This window comes from Stegodyphus dumicola, chromosome 11 (assembly GCF_044657685.1).
Source record: "Stegodyphus dumicola isolate Sdum_Otavi_A_Nest chromosome 11, ASM4465768v1".
NCBI lineage: Eukaryota > Metazoa > Arthropoda > Arachnida > Araneae > Eresidae > Stegodyphus > Stegodyphus dumicola.
In genome coordinates, this window is record NC_140778.1 from 139,030,776 (window position 1) to 139,046,405 (window position 15,630).

The following is a 15,630-nucleotide window of genomic DNA, read 5'->3' on the forward strand; positions in this document are numbered from 1 at the left end:
ATGCTTCCAAACAGTTTCGTAAAACTCATTAGTTCCTATCTGGAAAACAGGGCTTTTCAAGTTCGCCGCGTGACGCCTTATCTGTCAGAAAAACAATTCATAGCGGGGTCCCGCAAGGGTCCGTTCTTTCCCCCCGGCTCTATAATGTTTATATCAATGATTTCCCGCACCCATTCAACACGAAAATACTCATATACGCTGACGACACTGTAGTAATGACTGAAATGGACTACATCCAAAGAGATGCCTGTAATTACTTCAGATGACCCGGCACTTCAAAGTATAATTGCTACTCTAATTTCTACTAAGAAAAGTAAATCGTAGAGAAAAGAAAAGAAAACCACAGGAAGTCCTACGAAAATAGCCGATGATACTAAGAAATTCAAACCCTTCCCTTCAAATTTTGAGGCAGTAGTTAACAAACACTGGTTTCCTAATTTAACAGGTTTTCCTAATTTAACAGAAGCTATCTCGCAAGAATATCTTAATACTCAGCTTCCGTCTAACCCAAAAGATCTCTCACTCAAATTAGAAAACGAAATCGCCGATATATTAAACTGTATTGAGTCTATGAAGACATTAACCTCCCCACCAGCGATAGAAATGCGTTCAAAGTTACAAGAAGAAATTCAACAAAATCAGTTCATTTTCGCAAGTATTCAGAACACTCCTAAACTCGCAAATTCTAAAACAGATGATAAAACAATAAATCAGAAAAATTGGCAAACTGCAAAGAAAAACAGCGAAAAATTCCGAGTCTATCCCACCACCAGATATTCCGCAAAATAAGAGATTTGAAACTCCTAACGAGAATAACAAAGCTATTGAAGTTACAGATGAAACGCTGACGACTATAACACAGAATAAAGCAGAAAATAAAACGAAATTTCCCCCATTAGTCATTCCAAAAAACAATGTTGATTGGCCTGAAATAGACAAAATGCTCAGAGAAATATGTAAAAACGAATTTGAAGTTACAATCAAAGCCAGACAGGTTTTCCTTTACACTACCACCGAAACCGATTATAAAGCTACAATTCATAAATTCCAGACAGCACAGATTAGTTTTCATACGTACCAAATTTCCTCAGCCTCTTCAATTAAAGTAATACTTAAGAATATTCCAAGATCTCACAAAGAGCAAGCAATTCCCGCAGACTTAGAAAGCAGAAGGTTTCCTACAATGAAAGTAAAGCAATTCACGAAGAAAGCAGAAGACCAAATTATCCGTTTGCCTATATTTTTCCTTGAACTAAAAAGAAATTTTGCAGGAGAGAAAATTCATCAATTAAACAAGATGTTCGGATTCAATATCACAATAGAAAAATATCAGCCCAGAAAATGCCCAATTGAATGTTTCATTTGCCACGAGTTCGGGCACTCCCAAAATAACTGGTTCAAAACGGTCAGGTGCTGTAAGTATGGACAAACTCACAGATCCATTACCTGTAAATCAAAACCAGATGAAAAACCAAATTGCATTTACTGTCACGAAAATCACCTTTCTTCGTATCGTGGTTGTAAGGTATACAGAAAAAGATTTAGAGAAGATAGAAAAACCACAAGAAATTCCCACTAAAGATGACTTCCCCGAATTTATTCAGGCTTCAGGCCAAACTAATCAAGAAATGCATAAAAACCTGCACAGTGACAAAGTTAAGCAGAAAAACCCGCAGGAACATTTAGCAGAAATCATTAACATTTTCAAAGATCAGAAAACCCTTTATCTCATGAAATCAATAACCATAATAGCTCAGAAAATTAAATCTTCTAAATCAAATATGCAGAAACTTTGTCTAGCTTTTCAAGCCATCGAGATTATTTTGAACTTTGCAGATCAAGATTAATCCGCATCCTTGAGAGAAGTCTCAAGACAAGCATAGCCGAGCGGCAGAATTCCCATTTCATAAAATAGGTACTCACCTTTAGAAGACTCTCTGTATGCAACCCAGTGATCGAAGTGGATAGTCATTTCCGTAGGGAAATAGTGTGTGAACATACAAGTAATTTTGAGGGTCTGCAAAGTGTATTCTTCAAATGAAGCCCTGGAAAGGCGATTTTTATGAGGTATGTAAATATTATGTTTTATAAATTTTCCGACTGTATGCTGTAATTAACGAAGTAAAAGTTTCAGTTGAGTGTGATCGCCTTGTTTGTGGTGATATCACGTTTCTTTAAATAGATATTACAGGGTTTTCACAATGCTTCATTCCGTAGGAGTAATAAACACATCTTCGAAAGAACTCACAGCACTCCTAATACAAAACTGCTTTGTAACCAGTTCAAAATAAATAAATAGCCTAACCCAAATGGGTTTTCTTCCTTGCCCTGGAGCATTCCCGGCTGTCACCTTGATCACATCCGGAGGAGTAGGCAGGACTTGCAGAAACTTAACACTAGTTGGCTATTTCAATGCGTATAATTTTCAAAAAAAAGATCGTGATAGCGCCTCATTTCACAAATTAGAATTTTTAGAAATTTTTATTTTTAAAACTGAGATTGATTTTTAAAAATTTAGCATGTTTATCAAGAATAATTAAGGTTCTAAATAATTATAGAGCTGTTGCATGCTTTGAGGTCTGGATATTTGTTTAGCTTTTCCAATGCTGTAAAAAAATTTTTTTATCTATTTCTTTTAAAAAGTAACATTTTAAATCTGAACTTATAAAAAATTCAAACAAACAATTTTCTGTTACAATTTTTATGCTTTTTATTTGTGTAAATAAGTAAAAAAATACTAAAATCTGAAAATGGATTTTTGAACGTTTTAGTTTAAAATTCTTAATTGCACTGCTTTTTTAAAATTATATCTGAATATTATAGCATAATATTCTACAAAGGAGTCTTATTTCAATAATGTTTCATATAATACATCATAGTGATAAACACTTTTAACAGTAATAATTTTTATGCATTTATTCTAGTGCTAAAAATTGTATTTAACTCATAATAATTAATTGTGCTAGTATTTTATAGTGATTATTTTTTAAATTTCTTTCTAGTTCTACGTGAGTTTTCTTATTTATTGTGAGTTTATTTTATTAGCCAAAATGGGAGGCAGCTCAGAAAAGCTATTAGGTTCGAAACGGCATTTACTTTGTTTCACTATAAATCTCCGTTTCACTTTGCAAACTCTTGCCACCAAATATTATCGCCTTGTATTATATTTAAAGAAATTAAATAAAGAAGAATCTGTATGAATGCATGTATGTTTCTCTCGCACTGTGAAAAAAAAGACGGAATTTTGAATAACGTAATCCTCCACCCGAACATGGGCACCTGGACGGCCTAATTTCGAATTTGTTTAAATCCATTTCATATTTTGCAACTAACAAACTCATCAAGTTCAAAGCAAGCAATGGCAACTCTATACAGAAAATAACATTTTTATCATCAGCGCGGAAATTCTAAAGATATGCCATTTTCAAATATTTTGTGATATTGCTCTTGAATTTAATTTTATGTGGTTTACTTGCGAAGAACATGTTATTAAATAAATAAAGGTAACACGAAAAACGTTACAAAAAACGCTCCTTTGGTCCGTACTATAAAATCAAATCTGAGTGCTTACAGAGTTTATCTTTTTTCCCTCATTACACTCAGAAACGTTTATGCTCCGAATTTTATGAATTACTAAAATAAATACTCATCTTGTAATGTTAATAATTAATGATCATATAATAGAATAAATGATCGTCCTCTTATGTTATAATAATTTTAAAAACTACTGCCTGAAAATGCATACAAAATTTAAAAAAAAATTATCAGACATTGTTTAATTTTACCTTATTTGTTTCAAAGCATCATATGCTATCAATATTATTTAACTTTTCTTTATTTGTACACAAAAATAAATTCATCGATTTTGCGTTTAGAATTTTTACCGTTTTACTAGAGTAAAGGAATTTATACAAGAATTACGCTTGAAAAAAATGCGCAACGTGCGGTAAAGAATAATTTTTTGAAATATATTAAATCTTATTTGCAAAACCTGTGACTTTCATAATCTCATCACTTATACATCGTATCACATTTAATAATTAAAAACAGTTATGTGATATAAAGCTATATTTTTCCGTGTTAAATTAAACCAAATTGCCCATACTCTTTCTTGCGGACATGTGGGTGACGCACGCTCCGCCCACTGGGTTAGTCTATCTCTTATAAGTTCCATGGACATGGACAAAAGCGGCAGTATCTAGAGCCATCAAATTTTGAATAAAGTAATCCTGCACCCGAGCATAGGTATCTGGACGGCTGAATTTCGAATTTGTAAAACTTTAACGAATTTTTGATTACCAAACTCAACGAGTTCAGAGAGAGCACTGTACGGAAAATAACAGTTTTATCTCCAGTGCGGAAATTCTAGATATGCTGTTGTATATGGTTGTGAAAAAAAAAAAAAAAAAAACAATGCGTGAAAAGCCTTAAAAAGTGCTTTAATGAGATATATTAAATACTATTTGGATAAAACTGTGGGTTTCATAATGTCATCAGTATACAACATATCACATTTAATAATTAAAAAGAGTTATGTGATACAAACGCCATAGGTTTCAGTGTTAAAATAAACCAGATCGTCCTTACTCTTCTTTGCCGAAATGGCGGTGACGCGCGCCCCGCCTACTGGGTTAGTCTATCTCTTATAAGGTTCATGGGCGACAGACGATGATGGCAGATAGATGTTGATTCCACTCGAAGGTGGTAACAAACGAACTCTGTTAAAATAGTAAGCGTGAGTAGACGCTGAGTAGCTATTTAAATACTTAAAAGTCATGCAGAACTAACTGTATTTGTATCTAACAAACGGAAGAACGCGCAACGGTACTGTTATTCAAATTCAAATCTGTAGCTTCTCTATTATTATTCATTAAATGTCTGTGGTGTGGAAGTGTTATTTACTTAAAGATATCAACTCCCCACCTATATATATGTAAGTAGGTACATACAGTCGAGATATGCATTTTCAGTTTAGATGAAAAGTTTAAAATCGAAGCTTTCAAAACAAACTTTGATTAAAGTAATAGATATTAAAATCGAGAAAAAAGGAAGAATATAGAACTAATGGAATTTTAAAATCAACTATAATCCAACCTAATACTTATTGCAAATTTGTTACCACCAGTGTTTTTGTGCCCTTCGGTGGTAAGAAAATTTAAAATGTGCTTTATTAGAATCTTAAGATCTTCTCTCATCATTATTTGTACATAAAACCGCGTTCGTTCTTTGAAACGAAGGGGTGTTTAAAATAAAATAAGTGCTCTAGAATTTTGATTTTTAATATGATTGACTGCAATTCGCTCAATTTAAGACTGTCAGAAATTGTAACAAAATTCAAAAATATTATTGAGGGCATTTTTGTCTGCAAAATAATGTGCTAACTACCGCGGTTTTTCAATTAGCATAAATTTAGCAATTTGTCGGTTTTGGAAATTTTTTCGGAAAATAAAGTTAGACTAGATATAAAACTAAGTTACGTTTCACACAAAGCATTCAGTTTTTCTTCTTACGGTAGCTAATAAATTATTTGTCCTTTAATTATTACATTTTATGTGTTAACTTTACTTATTAAACAGCACATTCTTCACACTAACACTGCGTGAATTCAGTTCAAATGCAAAATCACAAAATATTTTGAAACTGCATATTTTTAGAAATCCTAATAGAGTCTTAGAGGTTGCCAAACATATTTTTATGTTCTCTATATTATGTATTTTAAAACTTCCGGCTGGCCCTTCGAGCCACCTAAAGTATTTATCATAAAAAATAATAACATATAAGGATTTTAGTGCGTCCAAATAGTGCAATTCCATAAAATTATGGAATTATGATTAATTTTTCTATGATTTAATAAATATTTTACACTCACACAGTCAATCACATTAAAAAGTAAAAAATATTCTTAAGAACTGTGTTTATGGCTTTGAAACCGCTTAATTTGTATATAAGGGTACCATATAAGGGAGCTAATTAATTATTATCCTACCCTGGAGTGTGCTGTATGTTGGTTGATCAAGTGTTCTCTTGCTGTTTCATTGTGTATACATTTAATTTACTATGCTTTACAAGTATTGTGTGTCTTCAAGTGTGAATTCTTCATTTTCACTTTATTATTTGACTGTGCTTACCTGCAAGTGCTGATTTCTTCTTCCTCCGGAGTGTGAACTTTCAAGAAACATTGGCCGAGGTCAGTTTACGGGAGGGTGACTCCTGTCGTAACTGCCGCCGACCTACGACGTTTCAAGCCACACCCACTGGGTAGAACTCATTGCAATTCAGCCTGGCAAGTGCCATTTGATTTAAATTATGAAATTCAAAGTATTAGTCATTTAATTATGATTGTTCATCACTAGTTTACTACATAACTTAATATATTTTCATATTTTGTTGCCAGCTGTAACAGTTTCCCACATGCACTTCAAAATTCTAAATTTCAATGTGTACTTATGTACTATTCTAGCTCCGCCTATACAGGCGAGGCGGTTACCGCCGTATTCTCATTTTTCCAAGCCTTAGGGCAATACCATGAGAGGCAGTTAAAGCAGTGGGCTGCTAAATGCAGTCTAAATCAGATAACTGAACTGAGTATGGCATGAGGGGCTCGTCTTCAAGCTTATCAACTTGGGACTTCCTAGCGAACTCATTCTTCTGATCTGCTGCTTTTTGCAGAACCGCACTTTCTTCGTCGCTCAAAGAAATGAAAAATCCAATTCAAGACATATAAGATCCAGAGTCCCACAAGGAAGTAATCTCGGTCCAGTACTATATCTTTTCTACATATCAGATTTTCCTCACCCTGGTTTGGACAATTACTCTCTATTAGCATGTTATGCCGACGATACGGCGATTGCAATTAAATCCATCCAAGTTAATCATGCAATAGACAAAATGCAAAATTACCTCTATGCCGTAGAAGGCTGGTGCACAAATTGGCGCGTAAAAATGAATGCTAGCAAGTCACGACTTTTAATTCTTAGCAAAATTAGGAAAAATATTGCTTTTAAAGATCTCTACCTTTTTCAGGAAGCTGTTCCTCTGGTCACAAAGGCCAAATACTTAGGAATTATTTTGAACCAAAGGCTCACATGGTCTAATCACATTAATGGTGTCATGAGCAAAGCCATGGGCATAATATGCAGATTTCTCCCGGCCATTGGAAAATATTCAAATCTTAGCTTGCGTACCAAAAAACATATATATACCACTTGCATTCGACCGATACTTTGTTATGCGGCTTCTGCTTGGAACAGGGTCACTCAAACTCAACTGCATCAATTACAAGTAGTGCAAAACAAATTTCTGCGCATTATTACTGATTCACACTATCTTATCCGCAATAAACTTTTATACAGAGACTTAAAACTTGAGACGATTCCAGATTACATCAGAAGATCTAATGAAAAATTCTTCAACAAAGCTGTGCAATGTGACTTTGTTAATTACTTTTAAGTCTTTAATTATGAAATTCTCTTCGAAGATAGAAGCGTCAGACCACTTGCAGCTCACACCTTCATGGGACTTTTTCACTTAGATCCTCAATTGTTAGCTGTTTATACTTCCAATGCATCTGATTTTGATTGAAGTTCTTCTGTAGCTTCGTTGAATTGTTGTATTTAAATTGTGTTGTATAGTTGTTTTGTATTGTGTTGTAGTGTGTGTACTACTGATTGATGTTGTTTAATTGTATTTGAATTTGTCATTGGAACTATTGCTGTAGTGTATCTTCTCGTATTGTTGTCATTGAATTCCATTGTCTTGGGTCCTCCTTGAAAGCTATGATCGCTCGTCACGTTTTGCGAACTTGTCCGACTGGATCGTCTTGCTCCTTTTGGTACTTCTCTTTTTCCCCTTATTTCCGTTTTCTCATCTGAGATTTTCTCCACATCCGGATTTATTTATGTTAAGTGTGTGTGTGTGTGTAATTATGGCAAAGCCTCGAGGGCTATCTGCCTAAGAGGAGGGATGCCTTCGTGGAGGACTTTCTAAGGGAAACTGGCTCGTATACACGTTACACATGGGGAAAACCACGAAAACGCCCATGCAGCCAGCCCGTTCGCGGGATTCGAACCTCGGACCGAACTACCAGTGTTCAGCGACTTTACCGCTCGGCCGCTGGTGGGCCGGATTTATTTTTGTCAAGTGCCCTTGGACTTTAATTCTGGAACGGGCAACATTGCTCTTCGCAATAGCTCGGTCAATTACAGAGTATAAGTCTAAGGACTCTTTCAGAGAAAAAAAAAAAAATGATATAAATTTTGTGCATTCTGAGTTATAATATGGATAAATTTTGTGCATTCTGAGTTATAATATAAAATGATGTAAATTTTGTGCATTCTGATTTTAGAATATCGTCTCATTCTGAGTTGGAATTTGCTTTGAACTGGTTGCCTTTTTAACCGCGTCCAGATCGGGTTTTTCAACGCATCGTTTGCGCATTCATTTGGATATTATTGCTTTTCTTTGGAATACGCCTTCCGGTATTTCGCCGAAGCTGCTGCTCTGGATTTATGTAAGCTATTTTTGCTTTTTGACTTTACCTCGGTGAAATATGAGTGAGTGTCAGCCATCCGCAAATTTAGATAATGAAATCTTAGCCGCCGAACAAGCCTTCGGTAGAATTAATATACACTTGAAGAGAGCTAATCTCCCACCCAATGTTAACTCTTACACAACCCTAAAAAAGCAAGCTATTGCTGATCTCCTTAAATTCAACTCAGTTGAAAACAAAACTAGCAATGATCTCAAACGTATAGCGGAACTTGAACGCATCATTCAGGACTACAACGCATTCTTAAATCTGGCCGTCATGCATAAAAATCAAACAAACAATTCCATTATGGAAAATAATAACGAAAACGATGCTATGTTAAAGGCAAAAGCATCTAATAAAACACAAAAAAGCGGTGCAAAAAATATAGAGAGTATATCTAATAATAAGAACTACGACTATATCTAAGAATAAGAAAAAGAAAATTTCTACTGACAGCGACGGGTTTAAAACCCCCCTTATCACGCATAACGAAAGCATTCAAATTCATCGGAAGCTGAACTACCCCTACAGAAAAATAAGTTCAGTGACCTACAGGACGATGACCGCATGGAGCAGGAATCGAACTCAGAGTCCGCAGGATTTATTCTCGCCAAAAAAAGCACTGGACACAGTTGTTCACAAAGCACATTGGACACAAAGCACAATTGTTCTCTCAGATTTTACAGCCAACTGGGATACCTTAAAAGAGGAAATCGAAAATTTAGGAGTAAAAAAGTCAAAGGCAATCTCACAGGAGATACACTCAACATCAAAGTCTGGGATAAAGATGACTGTCGCGCAATCAAGGAGTTTCTGGCCAAACGAGATGTGCAATTCCACACATACAAAATTAATTCCGAAAAACCAATCAAAGTAGTAATTAAGAAGCTGCCTAGAAACTCAAACGTGGAAATAGTTCACAAAGAACTCACTGAACACGGAATTCCTGTAGAAAAGATACGTCAGCTCGAAAGATTCCGAGTAGGAAAAATTGTTAAACTACCTAGATTCTTAGCCGAGGTCAAAAGAAACGAAAAGGGTAAACAACTCTATCAAATAAAGCAACTTCGTGGATTAGACATCATAGTCCGTGATTACAAATCCAGACCTGGCCCTGTGCAATGGCACAGGAGCCAGAGATACGGACACACTCGAGATCTATGTCATTAGAAACCTAGGTGTCTGAAATGAGCCGAACCGCACGAAACTTACACCTGTAAGAAGAACAAGGACGAACTACCAGCGGTCTGTGTTCTGTGCGGTGATTGCCAACCGAGCAACTCGAAGGAATGTAAACACCATCCGGATAATCTATCCCAAAGAGTCTTCAATAAAAGCAATCAAAACGAGAAAAAACATGAAGAGGAAAAATTTCAATTAAAAAAAGAAGATTTTCCTACCCTCCCTGGAGCTACGAAAAACGAAAATACTAAAAATCAATCGAGCTGGACAACTCAAAAGGAAAACAAAAATAAACAAGAAAGCGAAACTAAAGAAGTTTCATTTTCTGAGTGGATAAAAACCCAACTCCTAAAAGCGAAAGAATTTTTTACAGAACTTAAAAAAGCAAAAAACATCATGGGTAAACTAGAGGTCGGAATGGCCGCAATTGAATATTTCACTTCTTTAGACTATGACTTTTAGACCTCAAAAATTTCCTATTTCAATGCGAACGGTGTCATAAAACAATATGAAGAAATTAAAGATTACTTCGATAAGTACAACATTGATGTCATGATGATAGGTGATACTCACCTTAAAGCTTGCGATAAATTTAAAATTAACGGTTGCAATATTATAAGGAAAGACAGAACCCGAAGTAGATGGGGGTGGTACTGCAATTATCATTAAAAATCACTTAAAGCATACTGAATATGATCTTCCTCACAATAGTCTGCTCGAATTTTCTTCAGCTATCATTTATACTGCTTTGAATGAAGCCTACCTATTTATTTCTATTTACAATCCTCCTAATAATCTAATGACTAATACTGACTTGGATATCTTAACCTCCACCAACTTCCCGACTATCATCGCAGGGGAGTTGAACGCAAAAGCATAAGGCCTGAAATTCTAGAGGATCTAACAGCAATGGAAACATTTTACATAACTATTTAATTAGCAACGACCTCAATTTTGCTGCTCCCACTTCTCCAAGATTTGGTGCTAACGGAAACAGCGAAGTTTGGACATTGTACTTCTTAAAAATATTCCTCATACCCCTCTCTTAGAAGTAATAACGGATTTAAATTCTGATCATCTTCCAGTGAACTTCGACTTTTATGGCTTTTATCCCCCATTAAAGAAACACAGAACTAAGATAAATTGGACCCAATTCTCTGATACTATGAAAGACTATAATTCCAGAAATAATTATAATCATTGCTGTGATATCGAAGATGAAATTTATAAATTCACCACTAAAATGAAAGATGCAATCAATAATGCAACTTATTCCTGCAAAAGCACTAATTTTCTCTCGCTTCCTAAATATATAAAAGATATTATTGCAGAGAAGAATAGAAAACATAAGGAATGGCAGCGGTCCGGAGATCCTCGTGCCAAAAGGCACATCAACTTTTTAAACAGGAAAATCAAGCATGAAATTATGGAATTCAGAAATAAAAAATGGGACTTTCTCCTGTCAAACCTGGATCCTCAAGATCAAGCAGTATGGAAAAGTGCTAAATCTCTAAGAAATAGCAGACCAAATCAAACTCATGCAATTCATCACATGGGAATCTCCTAACAATCTGAGGACGAGATTGCTAATATAATGGCTAATGAATTAGAGAAAATCTTTCAACCTCACCCGCCTGAGAATAACTCCCAAGAAGAAGTTAATTTCACCATTGGCAGTATTAACAATTATCCTATAACAAATTTCATTCCCTTTACTTCACCAAGAGAAGTAAGAGAAATTATTCAAACTCAAGCCAAGGAAAGCCAAAGGTTATGATCAAATTAGCAATGAAGCACTTAAAGCCCTTCCTAGACGTTGCATTACTAACATAGTCAATATATTTAATGCCTGCATCCGAAATAATTATTTCCCTCAGCAATGGAAACACTCAATAATTATCAATATCTTAAAACCAAAGAAAGATCCTAACCTAGTCACTTCCTACAGACCTATCAGTCTTTTACCTTCATTAGGAAAGGTATTTGAGAAAATCCTCTGCTCAAGGCTCACCAACCATCTCGAAAGACTCAATTTAATAGATGATCTGCAATTCGGCTTCCGCGGTGGACACTGCACGACTCATCAAACTTTCAGTTTGGTGGATTTTGTTTCGCAAGCCTTTACTAAGAAAAACGGGGTGGCTGCATGCTATCCCGACTTCGAAAAGGCGTTTGATAGCGTGTGGCATGCAGGCCTCCTGTGTAAATTGAATAATTTTGTGCTTCCAAACAGTTTCGTAAAACTCATTAGTTCTTATCTGGAAAACAGGACTTTTCAAGTTCGCTGCGTGACGCCTTATCTGTCAGATAAACAATTCATAGCGGGTTCCCGCAAGGGTCCGTTCTTTCCCCCCGGCTCTATAATGTTTATATCAATGATTTCCCGCACCCATTCAACACATAATTTTGTGCTTCCAAACAGTTTCGTAAAACTCATTAGTTCCTATCTGGAAAACAGGACTTTTCAAGTTCGCTGCGTGACGCCTTATCTGTCAGATAAACAATTCATAGCGGGTTCCCGCAAGGGTCCGTTCTTTCCCCCCGGCTCTATAATGTTTATATCAATGATTTCCCGCACCCATTCAACACATAATTTTGTGCTTCCAAACAGTTTCGTAAAACTCATTAGTTCCTATCTGGAAAACAGGACTTTTCAAGTTCGCTGCGTGACGCCTTATCTGTCAGATAAACAATTCATAGCGGGTTCCCGCAAGGGTCCGTTCTTTCCCCCCGGCTCTATAATGTTTATATCAATGATTTCCCGCACCCATTCAACACGAAAATACTCAAATACGCTGACGACACTGTAGTACTGACTGAATCCAGAAGACCCCCACTCGCTCTATGTAATTTACAAACGCATCTCAATATGATCAGTCACTGGTGCAAGACTTGGAAAATTAAGCTCAACGCCTCTAAATGTTGTATTGTGCTCTATCGGAGATGCGAAACAAGATTAAGAGTCAATACTTATATCTACTTAGATAGAACTCTAATCCCTGTAGCTAATTCCTATAAATATTTAGGTGTTTACATAGATAAGTCGCTCAACTTCAAAGATCATATTTCTTATATCTTAAACAAAGCAAATGCAGCCTACATGGTAATTTATGCTATTATCGGCAGAAAATCAAAGCGCAGTCTAAAAATAAAGAAAATGCTTTACATATCTCTAATTCGACCGATCATGCTATATGCAGTGCCGGCCTGCGCAATCGCCAATAAAACTGAGCGCAAAAAACTGGATATACTTCAAAATAAAATTCTACGTAGCATTATGAATGCACCTTGGTACGTGAGAAACTTTATAATTCATAACGACCTGGATATTCCATCTGTACATAACTTTATACTCATGACAGCTCACAACTTCTTCGAGAAGATGAAGCATAGTCAGTATAACGCAATTAAACAAATGTTGAATTATGATCCAACCATTGAATACACTGTCAAACGCCCAAGGACAACTTATCACAATTCGTCATGGTGGTAACTTGTACTTGAACTCTGAAATTGGACTCTATCCTATTATTTGTGTTGCATCTTATATTTATGTTAATCAATAAAAATTTTTATTCAAGACTTTTATGTTATTATTTAATTTTTTAATTTCATTTTTTAAATTATTTTGTATGAATTTTTTACTTTATCGTATGATTCTATGAACTTTTGAACTTTTTAAGGCCTATCTAGCTACTGCATACTTCTGAAGGACTCTGTCTCTTCCTGCGTTCTTACTAGCTATATTGCACTCACCATCTGCGTTTGCCATACAACTCACTGCACCTGTCTGCATGCTTCAGTTTAATGCCACTGATTATCACTGCCCAAATTTTATGATGAACGCCTACTTTCGTAAGTATTAAGATATGCCTGCTCACGCAGCTGAATTTTCTTCGCCCACGGGTATTGGTACTTCCTTAGTGCCATTTTATTCGAAAATATCTTTGCCTAGTCCACTTTAATGGGACCTACTGGCGAAAACTCTTTAGTAGTTAATGACCAGGAAAAAGTAAGTCATAAATCATAAGTCAAGAGTTATAATTTGAAGAATGCTATAAATGATATACATTTTGTACATTCTGAGTTAAAAAATGATCATATGCATTTTGATTTATAATATTAGTCATTTTCAGTTAAAAAATGAATAATGTGACTCTTGCGACGACGACTGCTCTTCTTGATTTTTGGTAAATGTAATTTTTTCTTGCTCTCCTCGGTATGGCCAGTAACAGCGAACCGCCCGATAGGGGCAAAATTCCTAGGCATGCTACTTTGCAGCGATTATGTTATCGATAATGATTCTACTTATTCGAATTACTCAAGAAAATTGACTACATCCAAAGGGATGGCTGTAATTACTTCAGATGACCCGGCGCTTCAAAGTATAATTGCTACTCTAATTTCTACTAAGAAAAGTAAATCCCAGAGAAAAGAAAAGAAAACCACAGGATGTCCTAAGAAAATAGCCGATAATACTAAGAAATTCAAACCCTTCCCTTCAAATTTTGAAGCAGTAGTTAACAAACACTGAAAAGGTTTTCCTAATTTAACAGAAGCTATCTCGCAAGAATACCTTAATACTCAGCTTCCGTCTAACCCAAAAGATCTCTCACTCAAATTAGAAAACGAAATCGCCGATATATTAAACTGTATTGAGTCTATGAAGACATTAACCTCCCCACCAGCGATAGAAATGCGTTCAAAGTTACAAGAAGAAATTCAACAAAATCAGTTCATTTTAGCAAGTATTCAGAACACTCCGAAGCTCGCAAATCTTAAAACAGATGATAAAACAATAAATCAGAAAAATTGGCAAACTCCAAAGAAAAACAGCGAAAAATTCCGAGTCTATCCCACCACCAGATATTCCACAAAATAACAGATTTGAAACTCTTAACGAGAATAACAAAGCTATTGAAGTTACAGATGAAACGCAGACGACTATAACACAGAATACTGCAGAAAATAAAATGAAATTTCTCCCATTAGTCATTCCAAAAAACAATGTTGATTGGCCTGAAATAGACAAAATGCTCAGAGAAATATGTAAAAACGAATTTGAAGTTACAATCAAAGCCAGACAGATTTTCCTTTACACTACCACCGAAACCGATTATAAAGCTACAGTTGATAAATTCCAGACAGCACAGATTAGTTTTCATACGTACCGAATTTCCTCAGCCTCTTCAATTAAAGTAATACTTAAGAATATTCCAAGATCCTACACAGAGCAAGCAATTCACGCAGACTTAGAAAGCAGAAGCTTCCCTATAATTAAAGTAAAGCAATTCACGAAGAAAGCAGAAGACCAAATTATCCGTTTGCCTATATTTTTTCTTGAACTAAAAAGAAATTTTGCAGGAGAGAAAACTCATCAATTAAACAATATGTTCGGATTTAATATCACAATAGAAAAATATCAGCCCAGAAAATGCCCAATTGAATGTTTCAATTGCCAGGAGTTCGGGCACTCCCAAAATAACTGGTTCAAAACGGTCAGGTGCTGTAAGAACGGACAAACTCACAGATCCATTACCTGTAAATCAAAACCAGATGAAAAACCAAATTGCATTTACTGTCACGAAAATCACGTTTCTTCGTATCGTGGTCGTAAGGTATGCAGAAAAAGATTTAGAGAAGATAGAAAAACCACAAGAAATTCCCACTAAAGATGACTTCCCCGAATTTATTCAGGCTTCAGGCCAAACTAATCTAGAAATGCATAAAAACCTGCACAGTGACAAAGTTAAGCAGAAAAACCCGCAGGAACATTTAGCAGAAATCATTAACATTTTCAAAGATCAGAAAACCCTTTATCTCATGAAAATAATAACCACAATAGCTCAGAAAATTAAATCAGCTAAATCAAATACGCAGAAACTTTGTCTAGCTTTTCATGCCATCGAGATTATTTT